The 24,572-nt window shown below is 33.7% G+C and overlaps 1 non-coding gene and 5 pseudogenes across 1 annotated transcript; 3 read left to right on the top strand and 3 right to left on the bottom strand.

The window, feature by feature from the left end:
• Positions 1-10,656: 10,656 nt before the first annotated feature.
• Positions 10,657-10,763, bottom strand: LOC112534950. The gene has a single exon (XR_003079162.2). It is a non-coding gene; the product is annotated as a small nucleolar RNA R71 (small nucleolar RNA).
• An 821-nt stretch (positions 10,764-11,584) lies between these two features.
• LOC125369004 lies at positions 11,585-13,585 on the bottom strand (annotated as a pseudogene).
• An 85-nt stretch (positions 13,586-13,670) lies between these two features.
• Positions 13,671-14,372, bottom strand: LOC125369005 (annotated as a pseudogene).
• Positions 14,373-14,827: 455 nt separating this feature from the next.
• LOC125369002 lies at positions 14,828-16,650 on the top strand (annotated as a pseudogene).
• Positions 16,651-17,289: 639 nt separating this feature from the next.
• LOC125369006 lies at positions 17,290-18,250 on the top strand (annotated as a pseudogene).
• Positions 18,156-24,148, top strand: LOC125369007 (annotated as a pseudogene).
• The last annotated feature ends 424 nt before the right edge of the window (positions 24,149-24,572 follow it).

Consider the following 24,572-nt stretch of genomic DNA (forward strand, 5'->3'; position numbering starts at 1 on the left):
TAAGCCGTTGTTTTGGCTTTTCTTTTTCTTATATTTTCTGATTGTTATACTATATTATTGATGATGTTAGCTTTTTGTTTATCTTTGAAAGATTGATAGTTATGATTTTGAACATGAGATTTTTCATCCTTGTTGTTTGTTGCTTTTCGAATATTATTAAGCAATTTTTAGTTTGTCATAGTGGCTGGGTTAAACCAGTGTTACTTTACCATTTTTTAAGTCAGTTACTTTGAATTTGATTAGTTGTTGTGTTTTATATATGAATTAATTAAATGATGATTTGATTGACGGTATTTAGACACCTTATGCAAATGTACACACTTAAATTGTGAGTTTTTGAACTTAATTGAGCATACATCATAAATAATCCTTTTTCCTTGTTTGAGTGTGCATTGTACTCTTCTTATTTCTAGAACTTGCTCATTAATGCTTGTTGAGGTCGCATGAACAATCAAATGTTATGAAATGATAAGAGCACTCAGGATTCACCCTTGTAGCCAAGTTTGAGCCTATTCACTTTCTTCATTTTTATCATTTTTATTTTATCATCACACTTTGTTAAGCCTTTCATCGGTTGATCCCTACTCTATTTCTAGAATTTTCATAATGTGTTCATTGAGTTGTTGGATAAAATGTCAGTTTTATGAGTACTTTGAATTCACTAAGTCGCTTAAAAATTTAGTTTAGATGCTCCCTTTAATCCAAAATAAAAATCTATTGCTTAAAAAAAGTACTTTATTGAGTATTCATTCATTCTTCACCTTCTGAGCATCTTGTTTTAGAGATTTTGGAACTTTGGTGAATTTAATTACCTTTGTTTGGCATTTAGTCCTTTTTGAGCTGACATTGGGGGAAGGCATTGCAAAATGTCCAAAAATTATTAACACCTCACTCCTAAATTTCCATACTTATACCTAAGCCCCATTTCAACCCTTCTAAAGACCCTTTGATTGTGATTTTTGATTGTTTGAATCCTAGTTAGATTAGGATTTCCATGTCACTTGAATTCTTGATGTCATTTACACTCCTAATATCAAGAACGAGATAGGAGTTAACTGCTTAACAACTCTCGTAGTCCCAAATTTTATGAGCCAACTTAACAAAAATATGCGTCCCAAACTCATGGGCCTACCTATAACAGTCCAACCCGAATTACTTCATTCTGTGTCCCAAACATCAAAATGCTCACATTTTTGCTAGTATTATGCTTTGATTTAATGAAAACAACATGATTTCTCCCTTACACACGTGGATTTATGTTTCTTCTTGCTTGATCAGCAAGCTAAGCCCTAATGCCACTCCTCAAGCTTATCAACTACAATACCATGATTGCTTATGCCAATCCTTGTGTCATCAGGAGTCCTCGTGCCTAGAGAAACAAGGAATGATGGAGATCCTAATGGTGCAAATCCTGAATCAAAATATTTGAGTGTGCCTCGATTCTCGGCATTCCCTCTTTCCTTTAAAAGATTCATCTGGGATCATTTGAAGAATGATATCAATACTCGATCAACTAATTTTCTTTTTTTGCATTTGTCCAAGCCTTGGATTGGTGCCTATGATTGTTGCTTCCACACGCTTTCACTCAACACTCATTTTTATGCTCCTAAAATAAAAAACCAAACCATCTTATTAGATAAAGATTAGAGAGAAGGACATAAAAGAAAAACAAAATGAGAACATAGGTAGGATTTCAGATACGATAAGGCAAGAAATTACAAGTTCTTTGTTCTGTTCCATATAGCTAAGCATAAGGATCAAATTGAATTGATTTAAACACAAGGATAGACAAAGAACATAAAAAAAGGAAGGACGTAAAGGATAAGTGTATGCTTACTAGGACGAGTGTTGATAAGTCCATAAAGTTCTTGAAAGAACCCATAACTTGATTTCCCACAAGGTGGAAAATTGATATAATATGCTCATTAGCCTCAAGTATTCAGTTGCATGTGGTTTTTATAATGCAAAAGCCCTTATTCCATAAAAAGAAGACACTAGAAGCTAAATATGAATAAATAAACAAAGAACATGAATAAACTAAAGTCAAATCAAGAACGGAGAAGAGTTGACTGGGCAACAACTCTTATAGTCCTAAATTTTATGAGCCAGTTAATGAAAATAAGGGAAAGTTTGTATGGGCCTACCTAATACCCTCTGACCCAAATTACTTCATTATATGCATCCCAAACATCAAAACACTCACATTCCTGATTGTATTATGCACGGGTTGATCGAAAACATGATTTCTCCCTCATGCGCGTGGATTTACATCTCATCCTGCTTGATCATCAAGCTAAGCCCCAATGTCATCGGTCAAGTCAATTGTGTTCCCATGATTCCTTACGCTAAAACTTGTGTCATGAAGAGCCCTCGCGCCTAGAGGAACAAGGAAGGATGGTGATCCTAATGGTGCAAATCCAGAACCAGCATGCCTCGATTCTTATCGTTTCCTCATTCCTCCAAAAGATTCCTTTGTGATCATTTGAAGAATGATATCAATACACGATCAACTAATATTTTTTCTTCACATTCATTGAAGCATTGGATCGGTGCCTATGATTGCTGGTTCCATGAGCTTTCACTCAACGCTCGTGTTTATGCTCCCCAAATAAAACCAGAACCATCATAAAAGACATAAATTAGAAAGAGACAAACAAAAGAAATGAATAGATGAGAACATAGTTTGGATTTTGGATTCGATAAGGAAAGAAATAGCAAGTGTTTATTCTCTTCCATGTCTAAGCATAAGGATCAAATCGAGTTGACTTAAGCACAAGGTTAGATAAAGAACATAAAAGGAAGAAAGGACGTGAGCAATAAGTCTAGGTTCGCTAGTGCAGGTATTCATAAGTCCGTAAATTTCTTAAAAGAACCTATAACTTGATTTCCTACAAAGTAGAAAACTAAAATAATATGCTCACTATCCTCACGTATCTGGTTACATGCAGATTTATAGTGCGAAAGCCCTAAATCCATATGAAGAAGAAATTAGAAGCTAAAGATGAATAAATAAATAAAGAAAGATGAATAAAATGAAGTCAAATCAAGAACAAGAGAGAAGTTGACTGATTAACAACTCTCGTGGTCATAAATTTTATGAGCCAGGTTAACAAAAATAAGGAAAAATTCACGTGGGTTTACCTAATAACGCTTCGACATAGATTACTTTATTATATGCGTCTGAAACATCAAAATACTCATATTCAGGCTTGTATTGCAGTTGGATTTATTGAAAACAACATAATTTCTCCTTACACACGTGGATTTACATTCCGTCCTGCTTGATCATCAAGCTAAGCCCCAATGTCACTGGTCAATCTTGTCAATTGTGTTGCCATGATTCCTTATACGAATCCTTATGTCATTAAAAGTCCTCATGCCTAAAGGAATAAGGAATGGTGGAGATCCCAATGGTGAAAATCCTAACAAAATATTTGGGCGTGCCTCGATTCTCAGCGTTCCCTATTTCCTTGAAAAGATTCGTCTGTGATCAATTAAAGAATGATATAAATACTCTATTAGCTAATTTTCTTTCTTCGCATTTTTCCAAGCCTTGGATCGATGCCTATGATTGTCGCTTCCATGTGCTTTAACTCAAGACTCCTCTTTATGCTCGCTAAATAAATCTAAACCATCGTATTAGACAAAAATTATAAAGAGAGACACAAAAAAGATAAACAAAATGAGAACATAAGTAGGATTTCGGATCCGATAAGGAAAGAAGTCACAATTCTTTATTTTCTGCCATATGGCTAAGCGTAACGATCAAGTCAAATTGATTTAAATACAAGGGTAGACAAAGTACACAAAAGAAATGAATCACATGATGGATAAGTCTATGCTCACTAGCATGAGTGTTGATAAATCCACAAAGTTCTTGAAAGAACTGATAACTTGATTTCCCGCAAGCTAGAAAACTGAAATAATATGCTCATTAGCTTCAAGTATTCAGTTACATGCAGTTTTTATAGTGCAAATGCCCTCATTCCATAAAAAAGAAGAAACTAGAAGCTAAAAATGAATAAATAAATAAAGAGAGATGGATAAAATGATATCAAATCAAGAATAAGAGATGAGTTGACTGGTCAATGACTCTCGTAGTCCCAAATTTTATGATCTAGCTTAAGAAAAACAAGGGTAAACTCACGTTAGCCTACCTAATAATAGTTCGACCCAAATTACTTTATTTTATGCATCACAAACAATAAAATGATAGAATTCCGCTTGTATTACGCTTAGATTTATTAAAAACATGATTTACGTCTCGTCATGCTTGATCATCAAGTTAAGCCCCAATGCCAGTGGTTAAGCTTATTAATTGCATTCCCATGATTCCTTATACCAATCCTTATGTCATCAGGAGTCCTCATGCCTATAGAAATAAGGAATGATGGAGATCCCAATGGTGCAAATCCTAAATCAGAATATTTGATCGTACCTCAATTCTTCGCATTCCCTCTTTCCTCCGAAGGATTCGTTAGTGATCATTCAAAGAATGATGTCAATACTTGATCAATTAATTTTGTTTCTTTGCATTTGTCCAAGCATTGGATTGGTGCCTATGATTGTCACATCCATGCTCTTTAACTGAACACTTTTGTTTATGCTCGCCAAATAAAACCAAACCATCATACAAGATGTAGATTAGAAAGAGACGAATAAAAGAAACGAACAAATGAGAACATAGTTTGGATTTCAGATTTGATAAGGAAAAAAATTGCATGTTCTTTACTCTCTTCCATTGCTAAGTGTAAGGGTCAAATTGGACTAATTTAAATACAAGGGTAGACAAAGAACACAACAGAAACGAAGGACATGAGCGATAAGTCTAGGTTCACTAATGCTGGTCTTCATATGTCCGCAAAGTTCGTGAAAGAAACCCATAACTTGATTTCCTAGAAGGTAGAAACTAAAATAATATGCTCAATATCCTCAAGTACTAGGTTGCATTCATATTTATAGTGCGAAAGCCTTAATTCCATATGAAGAAGAAATTAGAAGCTAAATATGAATAAATAAATAAAGAAAGATGAATAAACTAAAGTCAAATCAAGAACCGAAAAGGAGTTGACTAGTCAACAACTCTCGTTGTCCTAAATTTTATGAGCCAACTTAATGAAAATAAGGAAAATTCTACAAGGGCCTACCTAATAACACCCTGACTGAATTACTTCTTTATAAGCATCCCAAACATCAAAACACACATTCTGAGTTGAATTAATCAGAACCAACATGATTTCTCTCTACCTAATAACAAATGGGATCAAGCAGGAGGAGACGTAAATCCACGTGCATAAGGGAGAAATCATATTGTTTTCTATAAATGCAAATGTAATACAAGCAGGAATACAATCGTTTTGATGCTTAGGATGCATATAATAAAGTAATTTAGGTTGGATTGTTATTAGGTAGCCCTACGCAAATTGCCCTTGTTTTTGTTAAGCTGACTCATAAAAATTGGGACTATGAGAGTTGATGACCAGTCAACTCCTCTCCGTTCTTGATTTGACTTTAGTTTATTCATCTTTCTTTATTTATGTACTCATAGTTAGCTTATAGTTTCTTCTTCTTATGGAATGAGGGCTTTCGCACTATGAATATCGCATGCAATTGATTATTTGAGGCTAGTGAGCATATTATTTAAGTTTTCTACCTTGCAAAGAACTAAGTTACGGCTTCTTTCAAGAACTTTCCAGACTTATGAAGACCCATACTAGCAAACTTAAACTTATTATACACGTTCTTCCTTTCTTTTGTGCTGTTTGTCTACATTTGTGTTTAAATTAATTTAATTTTATCCTTACGCTCGACTTGGAAGAGAATAAAGAACTTATGATTTCTTCTTATCAAATCAGAAATCCTATCTATGTTCTCATTTATTATTTTCTTTTGTTCTTCTATTTCTAACCTATGTCTTGTATGTTGGTTTAGTTTTAGCTGGCGAGCATAAACTGGAGTATTGAGTTAAAGCGTGTGGAATCAACAATCATAGGCATTGATCCAATGCTTGGAAAAATATGAAGAAAGAAAATCAATTGAACGAGTATTGATATCATTCTTTAAATGATCATGGATGAATCTTATAGAGAAAAAAGGGATTTCCGAGAATCAAGGAACGCCTAAATATTCAGATTCAGGATTTGTACCATTAGGATCTCCATCATTCCTTATTCCTCTAGGAACCGACAATCATAGGTATTTTATTTTCTTCACTTATTAAGCTTAGTTAGCCTTTTATTACCTTTGTTTTTGTATCTTTCATTATGTAGAGGCTTAATCTTGTTCATCAAGTCTAGGTTAATTTTGATGTTTTTGGGTTCTTGTGTGTGTTTTAAATTTGATTCGTTGGTTATTGAATAGTTATAACTTTGATTGTTTGATAATTAATTGATTTAGTTTTTACAAGAATAGTAGAGTTTTATGTGAGATGTTTTGTCAAGAAGAGTTTGCTAGAGGACGTTGAGATCTTCTTTATTAATCTTATGATAGATTATGGGGACAAAAGAAAGATAATCATTATGAAAAGTGTCGGTCAAAATTTTTTTATAATCCTAAACCTGAGCCAAAGAAGTTGGAAAGACAATTACATTAAGATTTGAATGATGAATTTTCAAAGGATCTAAAATCTTTAAGGAGTAGCCTTGATTCATGATGGTTCGCTAACATGACTAGCAATCTACATGCAAGTGCATCTATCGAATGTAATCTAGCCTGACAAGTATCAATATCCTATCCCACGGGAACTAAGAAACTACTGCTACTACGCTATTCCTATTATCTAACCAATCAAAAGATTGTGAAGATTATTAACTAAAAATGATTTCTTCTTCTTATAGAATGAGGGCTTTCGCACTATAAAAACCACATGCAACTGAATACTTGATGATAATGAGTATATTATTTCAGTTTTCTACCTTGCGGGAAATCAAGTTATGGTTTTCATGTTAATGTGTTGGGGGTCCACAATTCAAAAGGGGTTCTCAAGCTTATTCATGAAGGTCCCATATCAACTTATTTCTCCGCAAGGTAGGAAACTAAATAAATATGAATAAATAAATAAATATGAATAAACTAAAGTCAAATCAAGAATCAGAGAGGAGTTGACTGGCTAACAACTCTCGTAGTCTCAAGTTTTATGGGCCAGCTTAACAAAAAATAAGAGAAAATTCTTGTGGGTACACAAATTACATCATTATATGCATCCCAAACATCCAAATATTTGCATTCTCGCTTGGATTAATCAAAATAACATGATTTCTCCATCGCACGCTTGGATTTGCATCTCGTCTTGCTTGATCATCAAGTCACATTCCAATGCCACTAATGAAGCTTGTCTCCAATGATTCCCTAATGGAGCTTGTCTCCAATGATTCCCTAACGAAACAAGGTTAGTTTCACGTGGGCGTACCTAATAACACTCTAGCCTAATTTACTTCATTAAATGCCTCTTAAACATCAAAACGTGTGCATTCCTGCTTGTATTAATCAAAAGCAGCATGATTTCTCCCTTATAAGTGTCGATTTGAATCTCATGTTGCTTGATCATCAAGTCACGCCTCAATACCACCGGTCAAGCTTGTCAATTGCATTCTTATGATTCCTAAATAATCAAGCAGGAGATCTAAATCCACGCGTGCAAGGGAGAAATCATGTTGTTTTCAATTAATCCAAGCGTAGGTAGTCCCATGCTAATTTTCCCTTATTTTTGTTAAGTTGGCTCATGAAATTTGGGATCACGAGAGTTGTTGCCCAGTCAACTACTCTCTAGTTCTTTGATCTAAATCCATGCTTGTAAGAGAGAAATCATGTTGTTTTCAATTAATCCAAGCATAGGTAGTCCCATGCTAATTTTCCCTTATTTTTGTTAAGTTGGCTTATGAAATTTGGGATCATGAGAGTTGTTGCCCAGTCAACTACTCTCTGGTTCTTTATTTGACTTTAGTTTATCCATATTTCTTTATTTATTTATTCAAATTTATCTTCTAGTTTCTTTTTCTTATGGAATGAGGGCTTCAAAATATAAAACTAATGCTACTTGAGGCAAGTTAGCATATTATTTTAGTGTAATAACTTGTGGGAAATTAAGTTATTGGTTCTTTCAAGAACTTTGGAACTTATGAGCACTCACGCTAGTGAAAATAAACTTGTCGCTCATGTCCTTTCATTCTTTTGTGTTTTTTATCTGCCCTTGTGTTTAAATGAATTTGATTTGATCCTTATGCTTAGTTGTATAGAAGAGAATAAAGCACTTGTGATTTCTTTCCTTATTAGATTCAAAATCTTACTTATTTTTCTCATTTTGTTTGTTTGTTCTATGCCTCTTTTTCTAATCTTTGTCTAATATAATGGTTTTATTTTTTTAGGGAGCATAAGTACGAGTGTTGAGTGAAAGCGCGTGGAAGCGACAATCATAGGCACCAATCCAATGCCTAGTATGAATTTTCAAATTCATTGGTTGATTAATGATTAACATATTTTGTGAGTTTATACTCTATTCTTAGTTCTTGTTTAGAGCTGATGTGTTACACATGTTTGCTTACATATTATAGTGCATTTTCTTAGCATTTATTGTGTTGTTATTCCAAGATCAACTTTGTTTTGTGTCCTTTTGTATTCTAGGAGATTTTATAGGTCTATCATCATTGTTCAAGCAATTTTAGATAAATTCCAGGCGAAAATGGATGTAATCAGAGGCGTTTGACCTTGGGTTGACTTCTGCAAAGTCAACACGGCCCGTGTTTGAGCCCGTCTAGAAATTCTAGGTCGTGTAGCTTAAGCACTTTGAAGTAACACGGTTGTTTAGGGTAACATGCCCTAGAGCACGGCCCGTGTTGGTAACACGGGCCAGAACACACTCGTGCTCGATTCAGTTCATTTTGTCATTTGAAGACCAGCACGGCTTGGAAATGGCCCATGTTGAGGAACACGGGATTGGAACACGCCCGTATTTGCATACAGTATAAAATTGAACGAGAGGAAAAAGAGAAGGAATCATCGATTTTGCTCTTCATCTTCCCTTGTTTTTTTTCTAGACACATTTCAGACATCCCGAGGCGGCTTTCAGGAGACTGATTCCATCTTTTGACATCAGATTCGTGACTCTTGGGAGTGGATGGAAGAATGAAGAGGAGTTTTGGAGCAAATCAAGAGGCATTTCCGAGATCAATTGCAGTGTAGATCAAGGCTTTGAGCTGTTCATCTAATTCTAGAAAAAGGTGTATATGTTTCAATTTCTTTATTCTTTCATTGTAATTGAATTCCTATTTCTTTTTTAGACATAAACATATGTAGCTATATTGATTAAACATATTGGGGTTCCCTGCTATGTTGGCTTTGTACTTAACTATTAAGATTGTTTGAAGTTTCTTTTCTTGTATTCTTTTTGCAATTAATAATAAAGACCTAATTTTGTTACGTTGAATGTATTGATTACTATTATAGAATTCTTTTAGCAATTGAGAAATTTTAATTTTGTTTGAAATTTAATTTCAAGAACAAGTCAATTTTCACTTAGAGATAAGGTTAATTAATTTGTCGGATTAAGAATTAACAAAGTTTAATAGAGGTGGATTAAAGCTTAAGGGTAACTTAATAATCAATTGTTAGGAAGAGATTCCAACTTTAGGTTCTTAGGTTTAGGAATTGGGTTGTCTCGAGAGGGAAACCGAATTTAGTTTAGAACCCATCCACGGGTAGCATAATCGGACTCAACAATCTATTATCCTTTGGTTGCCAACTAGTCTAGGTACTCTTTAGGTTAGATTTCTTGTCTTCATTATTCTCTTTGCCCATTCATTATCGCAGTACAGTCAAAATTAGCTTTTAGTCATTAGTAAATTTAGAAACCTTCTTTATTAATTTTTAGCTAGATAACAAGGAATGAAGTAGTAACTCTAGGATTTCATTTTCTTAAGGGATACGGTATTTTTAATACTTGCCATTGTGATAGGCTGCATTGATAGGTTCATTGCCTTAGTTGTGGTTGCATAAGCATCTCATCAAGTTTTTGGCATTGTTGCTAGGGACTTTTTTTGAAAACTAGATTGAAATTTGCTTGTTACTTTAGCCATTTTTCTTTTCTATTTTTATCATTGCTTTTTATTCATTTATTCATTCATTTATTTGTTTGGTTTGTTGTTGCCTTGTTCATTTCAAGTAGTTTATGACCAGGAGTTTTAATCCTGCATTAGTAGACCCTTTGCTCGAACCATAGCGATCCCTCAGGCAGCTAAAGAAGTGATTAGAAGTAGAGGAGGAGGAGCAAATTGAGATTCTTATCCATACACTAGTAGACATAGGAGACGGCAACAACAATGTCTTCCTTGGATGGGACGCACACTAGTATATTAAGGCCACCTGTTGCAGCGAATAATTTTAAAATTAAGCCAAATGTCATTCAGATGGTGCAGCAGAGCATACAGTTTGGGGGCTACCCAGTGAAGATCTTAATGCCCATATCACGAACTTCTTGGAGATTTGTGATACCTTCAAAATTAATAGGACTACCGATGATGCCATTCGGCTTAGGCTGTTTCCATTTCCTTGAGGGATAGAGCAAAGAGATGGCTACAGTCCCTACCAGCTAACACCATCACCACATGGAATTCTTTGGTTGAGAAATTTCTTTATAAGTACTTTCCTCCTACTAAGACTGTAAAGATGCGTAATGATATTTCTTTGTTTGTGCAGTTTGATAATGAGAGCATTTATGATGCGTAGGAGAGGTACAAGGACTTACTGAGATGTTGCCCAAAACCGAGTTTGCCATTATGGATGCAGGTGCAGACTTTTTACAGTGGCTTGAACTCAACCACGAGGCTAATGGTGGATGCAGCTGTAGGTGGGGCCATCAATAGTAAGACACCAGAGCATGCCTATAACTTAATTAAGGAGATGACCATGAACACATATTAGTGTCAGTCTTCTAGGAGTAGGCCAGGACAGTAGGGAGTGGGGAACCAGGTAGATTCTACATCAGCCTTGGCAGCTCAGGTGGAGCTTTTAGCTAAGAAGATCGACCAACTTCAGATGCCACCATGCCGTAGTGCAAACTGTAATGCAGGAGGTATGTTTGCTTCTTCTTCATTTTCTTCTGCTGACCATGAGTAGGTTGATTATATGGGAAATGCGCCCAAGCAGCAGAATAACCCCTACAGAAACACAAACAACCCAGGCTAGAGAAACCATCCTAACTTTGGATAGTGAAATAACAATAGCCAGGGTCCACCAAGATTTCAGAGGTTGCACTAGTAGCAGCCCCAACATCAGACCGTTCTCCCTCAACTCCTTCAGAACCAAGAGAAGAAGCCCAATTTAGAGGAGTTGATGATGAAGTTTGTGTCCACTTCAGAGAACAGGTTTCAGTAGATGGACATAACTTTTAGAAATCAACAGGCCTCCATACAAAATTTAGAGAATCAGATAGGCTAGATTTCTAAGATGATGGCTGAGAGTCAGCCAAGGACTTTGCCTAGCAATTTAGAGTCCAACCCAACAGAGCATGGGAATGCAATCACGTTGCGGTCAGGTAAGTATATTCGTGGTAGATTCAAGTAAGGAAGTTGAAGCTACCAAGGCCAAGGAACTAGAGAAGGAAATGTGGTTGGAGCATAGTTGACGTTGAATTTAAAGGATCTACTACTGGATAGATACCTTTAGCAGCTAATCCTCTTGATAGTACAATAGTAGCATCTAAATGTGCAAATGTCATGCGAGAGGTAGTCACCAAATCGTCCGGCAGTACATAAACTGCTTGAATAGAAGTTATGGACCCTTCTTTTGTAGAAGTAGTTTGTTCTAGTAAAGAACCCATTTCGGTACTAAGGGTAGGTTGATAACCCACAGCGGAAGGCATTCTACCTAATAAGGCGGATACTTCGGATCCTGCTTGGACGAAATGGAAGATATTGTCGATAAATAGGAGTATGTCCTGTTCATTAATATCTCAAAAATATTCCGCCATAGTTAGGGCAGTTAAACCAACTCTCAAACGAGCCCTTGGGGGTTCGTTCATCTGACCATAGACTAGAGCTACTTTTGATTCTACAATATTTTCTTCATTAATTACTCCAGATTCTTTCATTTCCATGTAAAGATCATTTCCTTCACAAGTACGTTTGCCTACTCCATAAATACGGATACGCCCCCATGAGCTTTTGCAATGTTGTTGATTAATTCCATAATAAGTACTTACCCACTCTAGCTCCCCCGAATAGTCCGAGTTTTCCTCCACGGCGATAAGGGGCTAACAGATCTACTACTTTAATTCCTATCTCAAAAATAGATAACTTTGTATCTAATTGTATAAAGGTAGGTGTAGATCTATGAATAGGGGATGTTGCACGAGTATCTACAAGACCTAAATCATCACAGTTCTCAAGCCTTGAAAATTTGTCCCAGAGTCGCCCGCCAACACTTGAACAGGGGAGACCTCTGTGTCAATCACTTCCATTCTCTCATTAGATTGTGTAGCGCTACGTGGCTGAAACCTACGAACTCGATTATTTCCTAATAATTGTTGTACTTCACAAGTCAAATTAATTTCTTGACCAACGATATCCAGGCCCTTAACTACGAGCATTGTAAATATTAGGCATCTTTCCGGGAAATGCTACATCTAGCACCTACCAATGAAAGAGTTTTAATGTCCTGCATTCTTTTTCTCAAGTGTGGAAACTCCTGGACCAGAAGTAGTAGGATTGATTCTCATAATAAAATAATTAAAGAAATATGTCGAAATTTTTTCTAAAAAAAGTTTCTAGTCCAAAATAAATGTTCGACGGCAAGTTGATTGATTAATTCAATAAAAAAGAAAAACGGAAGTTCGTACTTCGTTCATCTGACCATAGACTAGAGCTACTTTTGATTCTACAATATTTTCTTCATTAATTACTCCAGATTCTTTCATTTCCATGTAAAGATCATTTCCTTCACGAGTACGTTCGCCTACTCCGCAAATACGGATACGCCCCCATGAGCTTTTGCAATGTTGTTGATTAATTCCATAATAATTACTTATCCACTCTAGCTCCCCCGAATAGTCCGAGTTTTCCTCCACGGCGATAAGGGGCTAACAGATCTACTACTTTAATTCCTATCTCAAAAATAGATAATTTTGTATCTAATTGTATAAAGGCAGGTGTAGATCTATGAATAGGGGATGTTGCACGAGTATCTACAAGACCTAAATCATCAACAGGTTCTCCAAGCCCGTTGAAAATTCGTCCTAGAGTCGCCCCGCCAACAGGAACACTGAGAGGACCTCCTGTGTCAATCACTTCCATTCCTCTCATTAGACTATCTGTAGCACTCATAGCTACAGCCCGAACTCGATTATTTCCTAATAATTGTTGTACTTCACAAATCAAATTAATTTCTTGACCAACAGTATCCCGGCCCTTAACTACCAGAGCATTGTAAATATTAGGCATCTTTCCCGGGGGAAAAGCTACATCTAGCACCGGCCCAATGATTTGAGTAATGCGCCCCAGGTTCTTTTTCTCAAGTGTAGAAACTCCCGGACCAGAAGTAGTAGGATTGATTCTCATAATAAAATAATAAAAATAATAAAAGAAATATGTCGAAATTTTTTCTAACAAAAATTTCTAATCTAAAATAAATGTTCAACGGTAAGTTGATTGATTAATTCAATAAAAAAGAAAAACGGAAGTTCATAGTTCGTTCATCTGACCATAGACTAGAGCTACTTTTGATTCTACAATATTTTCTTCATTAATTACTCCAGATTCTTTCAATTCCATGTAAAGATCATTTCCTTCACGAGTACGTTCGCCTACTCAGCAAATACGGATACGCCCCCATGAGCTTTTGCAATGTTGTTGATTAATTCCATAATAAGTACTTACCCATTCTAGCTCCCCCGAATAGTCCGAGTTTTCCTCCACGGCGGTAAGGGGCTAACAGATCTACTACTTTAATTCCTATCTCAAAAATAGATAATTTTGTATATAATTGCATAAAGGCAGGTGTAGATCTATGAATAGGGGATGTTGCACGAGTATCTACAAGACCTAAATCATCAACAGGTTCTCCAAGTTGAAAATTCGTCCTAGAGTCGCCCATGAGCAGGGAACCTGAGAGGACCTCCTGTGTCAATCACTTCCATTCCTCTCATTAGACTGTCTGTAGCGCTCGTAGCTACAGCCTGAACTCGATTATTTCCTAATAATTGTTGTACTTCACAAGTCAAATTAATTTCTTGACCAAGTATCCGACCCTTAACTACGAGCATTGTAAATATTAGGCATCTTTCCGGGGAAAGCTACATCTAGCACCTAATGATTTGAGTGTCATGAGGTTCTTTTCTCAAGTGTGGAAACTCCCGGACCGGAAGTAGTAGGATTGATTCTCATAATAAAATAATAAAAATAATAAAAAAAATATGTAAAAATTTTTTTAGAAAAGATTTTCTAGTCCAAAATAAATGTTCGACGACAAGTTGATTGATTAATTCAATAAAAAAGAAAAATGGAAGTTCGTATTGGATTTCGTTGATACCAGCTAACAAGTCCAATTCAATTGTTTACTTATTTTCAATGGGTGAGTTTTCAAGTTCAACTAACTCATTTTTAAAATATAAATAAATATTAAGTAAAGATTAAGAATATTAAGTAAGTGGATGCATAAGAAACATAAAAAGAAGGCTTGAGGAAGCCTTTCATTTGTCTATCATTATAGATAATACTATCCATATTTTCTATGGAATTCAAACATGAACTTATAATTCATTAATTATATCGTGGGCCCTTCTTTTTTTATTTCAGCATATCGATTTACATCTAGCTATTATTATTCTTTTCTTTTTTTCATAGATGAATTCTGCCGATTTTCACATCTAGGATTTACATATACAACATATATCACTGTCCAGAGGAAATTTCTTATTATTTAGATATTTCGATTCAAAAAAGTTAAGGATTAGAAACTTGAAAAAGAAAAAAACAAGGATTGGGTTGCACCATATATATGAAAGAGTATACAATAATGAGGTATTTGGTGAATCAAATACCATGGTCTAATAAAAAAATTCTGATTAGTTGATAATATTAGTTGATAACTTTGTGAAAGATACCTGTGAAGGGTTTGATTAACTCCTAATTCATGTCGAGTAGACCTTATTGTTGTGAGAATTCTTAATTCATGAGTTGTAGGGAGGGACTTATGTCATCACAAACAGAGACTAAAGCAAGTGTTGGGTTCAAGGGTGGTGTTAAAGAATATAAATTGACTTATTATACTCTTGAATATGAAACCAAAGATACTGATATCTTGGCAGCATTCTAAGTAACTACTCAACCTAAAGTTCTACCTGAGGAAGCAAGAGCTGCAGTAGCTGCTGAATCTTCTACTGGTACATGGACAACTGTGTGGACCGATGGGCTTACCAGTCTTGATCTTTATGAAGGACGATGCTACCACATTAAGCCAGTTGCCGGAGAAGAAAATCAATTTATTGCTTATGTAGCTTACCCCTTATACCTTTTTGAAGAAGGTTCTGTTACTCACATGTTTACTTCCATTGTGGGTAATGTATTTGGGTTCAAAGCCCTATGCGCCCTACATCTGGAGGATTTGTGAGTCCCTCCTGCTTATACTAAAACTTTCCAAGGGTCGCCTCATGGCATCCAAGTTGAGAGAGATAAATTGAACAAGTATGGTCGCCCTCTATTGGATTGTACTATTAAACCTAAATTGGGGCTATCCGCTAAGAATTACGATAGAGCAGTTTATAAATGTCTATGTGGTGGACTTGATTTTACTAAAGATGATGAGAACGTGAACTCCCAACCATTTATGCATTGGAGAGACCGTTTCTTATTTTGTGTCGAAGCAATTTATAAAGCACAGGCTAAAATAGGTGAAATCAAAGGACATTATTTGAATGCTACTGCAGGTACATGCGAAGAAATTATCAAAAGGGCTGTATTTGCTAGAGAATTAGGAGTTCTTATTGTAATTCATGACTACTTAACAGGGGGATTCACTGCAAATACTACCTTGGCTCATTATTGCTGAGATAATGGTTTACTTCTTCACATTCACTGCGCAATGCATGCAGTTATTGATAGACGGAAGAATCATGGTATGCATTTTCATGTACTAGCTAAGGCGTTTCGTATGTCTGGTTGAGATTATACTCACGCTGGTACCATAGTAGGTAAACTTAAAGGGGAAAGAGACATCACTCTAGGCTTTGTTGATTTATTGCGTGATGATTTTATTGAAAAAGATCGAAGCCGCGGTATTTATTTCACTCAAGATTTGGTCTCTCTACCTGGTGTTCTGCATGTAGCTTTAGGGGGTATTCACATTTGGCATATGCTTGCTCTGACCGAGATCTTTGGAAATGATTCCGTACTACAACTCGGTGGAGGAACTTTAGGGCACCCTTGGGGAAATGCACTCGGTGCCGTAGCTAATCGAGTAGCTCTAGAAGCATGTGTACAAGCTCGTAATGAGGGATGTGATCTTGCTCGCGAGGGTAATGAAATTATTCACGAAGCTGGCAAATGGAGTCCTGAATTAGCTGTTGCTTGTGAAGTATGGAAGGAGATTAAATTTGAATTCCCAGCAATGGATACTTTGTAATCTACTAATTGATGTTCATTCTCTTAATTGAATTACAATTAAACTCAGACCAATCTTTTACTAAAAGGATTGAGCTGAATACAAAGATCCTAATACATACAAGGATCCTATTGTATATGTATATATTTTGTATATGTATACATTTTTTATAGATACATATTTAACTAAATATACAAGATTTAAAAAAGAAATAAGACTAAGCAACTCAAACCTTTCTATTGTTATTTTGGATCCACAATTAATCCTAAGGATCTATAGGACTGGTGTATTCTTTTATATTCCCTAGTTTTGGATCATGGGTCGAGCCCAGTATCACAACTTCTTCTACCCATCCTGTATATTGTCCTTTTCATTCCATGTTGGAATAGAAACTTATTAATAGATTAATAAACGTGATTTTACAAAAAAAAAATTTAGAAGAAGAAAAATATTACTTTTCTCGATGCGAATTTGACACAATATAACAAATTCCTTTTCTATTTCTATTTAGACAGACTTATTCTAATTGAAAAATAATGGAAAACGGGATTTTGGCATAAACATATCATATATAGTGAAGCGATACTCCAGGTTCTTACAAAAAAAGCAAAAGATAAGCGTTTTTTAATACCACCCCCCTTATTAGTTAATGATCCTATAATAATCCTAATAATCGGATCTATAAACTTATATAGAGAGGAAATGAAATATTTCAATGATTTTTCATCGAATGACTATTCATCTATTTATTTAAATGTAAATAGCAGCAAGAAAGAAAGTTCTATAGAAAAACAGCAGTTCAATTCGATCTTATCCAATGTGGAATTAGGATACAGGTGTAGGCTAAGTCAATTGATAGATAGTTTTAGTCCTCTTGAAAATACTAGTGCAAGTGAAGACCCGATTCTAAATGATACAGATAAAAACACCTATAGTTGGAGTAATAGTGACAGCTCTAGTTACAATAATGTTGATCGTTTAGACGGCGCTAGAGACATTCAAAATTTCGGGGCTAATGAAACTTTTTTAGTTAGGGATAATAATAGGGACAATTATTCCATATATTTTGATATTGAAAATCAAGTTTTTTAGATTGACACTGATCATTCTTTTCTGAGTGAATTAGAAAGTTATTTTTATAGTTATTGGAATTCTGGTTCTCTGAATAATGGGTCTAGGAGTGGCGATTCCTACTATGATCATTATATGTATGATACTAAATATAGTTGGAAGAATTACATCAGTAGTTGCATTGACAATTATCTTCATTCAAGTCTGTATTGATAGTTATATTTTAATTAGTAGTTACAATTACGGCGAAAGTTCAATTTATAGTTACATTTGTGGTGAAAGTAGAAATAGTTGTGAAAGCGAGAGTTCTAGTCTAAGAACTAGTACTAATGGTAGTGATTTAACTAGAAGAGAAATTTCTAATGATCTCGATATAACTATAACTCAAAAATACAAGCATTTGTGGGTTCAATGCGAAAGTTGTTATGGATTAAATTATAAAGAAATTTTTTAAGTCAAGAATGAATATTTGTGAACAACGTGGATATCATTTGAAAATGAGTAGTTCAGATAGAATTGAACTTTCGATTGACCTAGGAACTTGGGATCCTATGGATGAAGATATGGTATCTCTGGATCCCATTGAATTTCATCCAGAAGAGGAACCTTATAAAGATCGTATTGATTCTTATTAAAGAAAGACATGATTAATCGAGGCCATTCAAACAGCACAGGTCAACTAAATGGCACTCCCGTAGCAATTGGGGTTATGGATTTTCATTTTATGGGGGGTAGTATGGGATCTGTAGTAGGCGAGAAAATCACTCGTTTGATCGAGTATGCTACCAATAAATTTTTACCTCTTATTTTAGTGTGTGTTCCCGGAGGAGCGTGCATGCAAAATGGAAGTTTGAGCTTGATACAAATAGCTAAAATATCTTCTGCTTTATATGATTATCGATTGAATAAAAGTTATTTTATGTATCAATCCTTACATCTCTTACAACAGGCGGGTGACGGCTAGTTTTGTTATGTTGGAGGATATCATTATTGCTGAACCTAACGCCTATATTGCATTTGCAGGTAAAAAAGTAATTGAACAAACATTGAATAAGACAGTACCTGAAGGTTCACAATCAGCCGAATTTTTATCCATAAGGGCTTATTCAATTCAATCGTACCACGTAATCCGTTAAAAGGCGTTCTGAATGAGTTACTTCAGTTCCATGATTTCTTTCCTTTGAATCATAAATCAAGTAGAGTCTGAAGTTAAATTAATTAAATATTAAATTAAATTACTTAATTAAAAATAAAAATGAGTTAATTAAATTTAAATTAGTTAATTCATTTTTATTTCTCGCGAGCAGGTAATTCTTTTTTAGCAGAATCAAAGGAAAAATCCATTTTTTTAATTTTTTTATGACATAACATAAGAGTAAATTGTAAAAAGAATCATGTAGATAATTTTTTTATCGATATTTCTAATTACTATTTGAGAAATATCTATCAACAAGAAAAAGAGTGAATTCTTTTTCCGTGAAAAAATGGGTAAGCTATAATAAATAAAACGAATTTCATGTTCTTTTCTTACCTATGCATAGAAAATATAGAATCTTACATATTTATATGTCTCATGGGAATCCCTTTTTCTTTACTAAAAAAAATAGACGGATTCTAAATTATAACGAATTTTGGAGGAATTTATAATTGGAAAAACTCTTTATTCTTTTTTATTTTATATTAAATATATTAAAATATTTCTATTAAAGTAAAGCTAAAAAATGAAAAAAGAAAAATGAAAGTTATAAGACAAGAAAAAAAAAGATAATAAAAGAAGAATAACAAATAAATGGATTATCATATTTCATGTAGAAATATAAATAAGTCATTTAGTTAGTTCTATGCTCTTTACACTTTATTATATTATATATACTCACTTAGATATACTTAGTATAATTATATACGAATTTTAATGATTATAAGAAATATTTCAAATAACTAAATAACTAATAATAGAATAATTAATATAAATATAATTATAATTAATTTAAATTATTAAATTAATAGAATAAAATAATAATTAATAATAATAAAACAATTATAATAATAAAATAATAAAAATAGATAAATATATTAAAATATAAATATATTAAATTAAAAAAATGAAAACATATAAATATATTAAATATATATTACAATATTAAAAATAATATAATTTATAATAAAAATTAAATAACAGGTACAAATATTAAATCGAGGTGCCCATTCTATGACAATTCTCAACAGCTTACCCTCCATTTTTGTGCCTTTAGTGGGCTTAATATTTCCGGCAATTGCGATGGCTTCCTTATCTCTTCATGTTCAAAAAAATAAGAGTTTTTAAATCCAATTAGGTCTAACGGTGGTAGATTTCATTTCTTTTTTTTTTTCAAGACTTAGATTTGGATCATAATATAATACAAATATAATATGGATATCTCTTTAATTTAGTATAATATGATATAACATACAAGCAGCTCCCTTCAAATATAAATGAAAATGAAAGAGTTCTTATGCAGGCGTAAATATGATATATAAGTAAATGGACTATTTTATATTTGATATATAAGTAGCAGATGCCTGAAAGAAATGCAAAGCAAAGCTGATATTTTTATATATGTGCAAATAGGGGATCCTATGGGGGGCTGAGCTCTCTTTTTTTTAATCTAATGATTTCGATGAATTCCTCCTAAAGATTCACACCAGAATAATCTGTGTTGATGAAAGTTAATTGGGAAACAAAAAGAAAAATAAAGTTAAATTCATTTGGGCTAGTCTCCTACTTCAAATAAAAAAACAATTGGATCTAGTATTAGTTGGCGATTAGAATGTATATGGATAGAACTTATAGCGGGGTCTCGCAAAACAAGTAATTTCTGCCGGGCCTTTATACTTTTTTTAGGTTTATTAGGATTTTTATTGGTTGGAATTTCAGTTATCTTGGCAGAAATTTGATATCTTTATTTCCGTCTTAGTAAATAATTTTTTTTCCACAAGGGATTGTGATGTCTTTCTATGGGATCGCAGATCTATTTATTAGTTCTTATTCGTGGTGCATAATTTTGTGGAATGTAGGTAGTGGTTATGATTGATTCAATAGAAAAGAAGGAATAGTGTGTATTTTTTCACTGGGGATTCCTGGAAAAATCGTTGCATCTTACTCTGATTCCTTACGAAGGATATTCAGTCTATTAGAATAAAAGTGAAAGAGGGTATTTTTGCTCGGCGTGTGCTTTATATGAAAACCAGAGGTCGAGGGTCCATTCCTTTGACTCGTACTGATGAGAATTTGACTCCACGAGAGATTGAGCAAAAGATAGCGGAATTGGCCTATTTTTTGCATGTACCAATTGAAGTATTTTGAAATGAGCTGAAGAATGAACATTTTCTTAATAGGAGCGAAAAAATCCAAGAGTCTTCATTTTTTTTATAGTTATAGCATAACTTAACTGAAATTTCACAATATAATATTGATGAACCAGAAGACATATATATATATATATATATATATATATATACGGATATATACAGAACAATTCTAAAATAAGATCAAATCTTTTTTATGTGTATCTAAATTCAATTTCAATATTCAATAAATTTAGTAACAAAACAAGTAATATATCGAAATAATAGACCCATCTCATAGATCAAAACAAAGCATTTCGGAATAAAATATAGAATAAAGAAATTCTCTTTTAATTTTCAATATTTGAAATTGATACATTAGATATGTATAGATCATATCTTGTAAATTATCTTTCCTTTCTCGACGTTTCTTGTTATCTTTCTTTTGTCCTCCCTAATGAACAAAGGGCTGGACCATCTAGAATGATTACTTTTCTGTCTTATTTTGCTTTTGCCACTCATTTTTTATTATCACATCACAATATTCTTCATAAATCTTTCTAAATTATTCCTGTGGAATATGGGTAAGTTGGCCATTTTCTTTTCAAAATATCTGTTATGTTGATAGAACGGAATTCTTTTATCTAGAAATCCGAATTTGAGCAATTAAGATACTTAGAAATAATTTTTTTTTGTATTCTTTCAAAATTCAAGGACTAACCGCTGACTTACAAATAAAAATTAGGGAATAGATTCATAAGTTCAAAGCCTCATAATAGAACTTATGCTTGATAAAAATATTAGATCATATGGAGATGGGTTCATTAAAAATTCACAGACGAAAAAAAAAATATTTATTTCCCTTATATCTTACAGCTATAGTTTTTTTGCCCTGGTGGATCTCTTTTTTATTTAATAAAAGTTTGGAATCTTGGGTTATTAATTGGTGTAATACTAGTAAATCCGAAACTTTTATAAATGATATTCAAGAAAAAAGTATTCTAGAAAATTTCATAGAATTAGAGGAACTCGTTTGCTTGGACTAAATGATAAAGGAATATCCGGAAACACATCTATAAAAGTTTTATATCGGAATTCATAAAGAAACAATCCAATTGATCAAGATGCACATGAGGATTATATCCATACGATTTTGCACTTCTCAACAAATATAATCAGTTTCGTTATTCTAAGTGGTTATTCTATTTTAAGTAATGTAGAACTTATTATTCTTAATTCTTGGGTTCAAGAATTCCTATATAATTTAAGCAGCATAATAAAAGCCTTTTTCATTCTTTTATTAATCGATTTATGTATAGGATTCCATTCACCCCATGGTTGGGAACTAATGATTGGCTCAGTCTACAAAGATTTTGGATTTGCTCATAATGATCAAATTATATCTGGCCTTGTTTCCACTTTTACAGTCATCCTCGATACAATTTTTAAATATTTGATTTTTTGTTATTTAAATCGCGTATCTCTGTCACTTGTAGTGATTTATCATTCAATGAATGACTGAAAAATGATCCATGAATTCAATTAGAATGTTTGTCATTTTGTACAAAATATAAAAGCAAAACATTCAAAATCTTACTATCAAACAAAATCTTACTCTGGTTAATATATATATATTTATTTTTTTTATACATCCAAGGGATTCTTTTCCTATATTTTCTAATTTACTAAAAAAATTTCAGTAAATAGCAGTATCTAAAATAAAATTTCATATAATTTCATGGAAGGAAATTTTATTTTTGAGAAACCAAACCCCTCCATCGAAGGACTAACAACCTGGAACCAACAACATTACATACAGATCATAATAAAAGAACAAAAGGGAATTAGGATGAATACAAATAGGTCCAATTCCAATCTCTATTTGCCCAACTCATGCATCAAGAAAGAAAGATGAGATAGCCGGCAACGACAGATAAGATGGTTGATTATACAGTAGGAAGCTTACACACACATAGACCAGCCACACAACTAAACACAACATTACAAAGTGAACTAACAACATATTAAGTAAACAACTTACTCTTATTAGTTCCCCCCGTTGTTTCCATTTCCCCCGCGTTTCCGCCCCCTCCACCCAGAAAAAAACGTGAGCGCCTAGCGCGAAAGGTTGCTTTAGTAAAAGATAATTGGCGCGTTACTAGCGACCTACCTAATTTTATTGTAAAAATTTTCAGAATCAATAATTGGACCACACAAACTAGAAAGACCTTTTCTTGGATAAAGCAAGAGATTACTCATTCCATTTTCGTATCGCTCATAATATATATAATAACTTAGGCATCCATTTCAAATGCATATCCCATTTTTGCACGTGGGGTTATGAAAATCATGAAATAGCTGGGTATATGTATGTGGCAATTTTCATTTCGCTAATAAATCCGTGGATACTGAAGTTCCATAAGCGGTACTTCCTGATACTGTATTTGAAGCAGTCATTCAAATTCCTTACATATGCAACTGAAACAAGTTCTTGCTAATGGTAAAAGGGGGCTTTGAATGTGGGGGTTGTTCTTATTTTACCTAAGGGGCTTGAATTAGCCCCTCCTAATCATATTTCGCCAAAGATGAAAGAAAAGATGGGAAATCTATCTTTTTTTAGAGTTATCACCCCACAAAAAAATATTCTTGTGATAGGTCCTATTCCTGGTCAGAAATATAGTGAAATTACCTTTCCTATCCTTTCTCCGGACCCTGCCACTAAGAAAGATGTTCACTTTTTAAGATATCCCATATATGTTGGTGAAAACATGAGAAGGGGTCAGATTTATCCCGAAGGGAGCAAGAGTAACAATATGGTTTATAATGCTATAACAACAGGTATAGTAAGCAAAATCATACGAAAAGAAAAGGGGGGGTACGAAATAACCATAACGGATGCGTCAGAGGGAAGTTAAGTGATTGATATTATATCTCCAGGACCAGAACTTCTTGTTTCAGAAGGCGAATCCATCAAACTTGATCAACCATTAACGAGTAATCCTAACGTGGGTGGATTTCGTCAGGCGATTCAGAAATAGTACTTCAAGACCCATTACGTGCCAAAGGACTTTTGTTCTTCTTGGTGTCAGTTATTTTGGCACAAATCTTTTTGGTTCTTAAAAAGAAATAGTTTGAGAAGATTCAATTGTTCGAAATGAATTTCTAGATCTATAAATTTATCAACATCAATTTCTTAAAACGAATAACAGTTGGTAATTACAGATAATAAAAATAATTAAAAGCTCTTTGCTTTTTAAAAATTCTAAATTTCTTTTTACCAGATTTTTTGAATTATTTGTACCGCATTTCTAGTCATAATATGTATATTGGTAAGAAGACTATTTGACTTTATCCCACTTTTTGTGTTTCTTTAATCTAAATAAAACAAGAGCGGTGTGATTATCTTATTATTGTCAGATTTAACTGTCATAGAGTGCATCAATAGCTTTTTTCTATTCTAATAGAATCCCATTTGACTAGATACTAAGCATAAGATAAGTAAGCGGAAAAGCAAAGGCTAAATGAGGGAGAACAAAGGATTCTAGGAAGTTTTTCTTTTTTTATTCGTCTTCCTAGTTTTCGACATAAGA

The sequence above is a fragment of the Ricinus communis genome, unplaced genomic scaffold, assembly GCF_019578655.1.
Source record: "Ricinus communis isolate WT05 ecotype wild-type unplaced genomic scaffold, ASM1957865v1 Ctg36, whole genome shotgun sequence".
Classification (NCBI taxonomy): domain Eukaryota; kingdom Viridiplantae; phylum Streptophyta; class Magnoliopsida; order Malpighiales; family Euphorbiaceae; genus Ricinus; species Ricinus communis.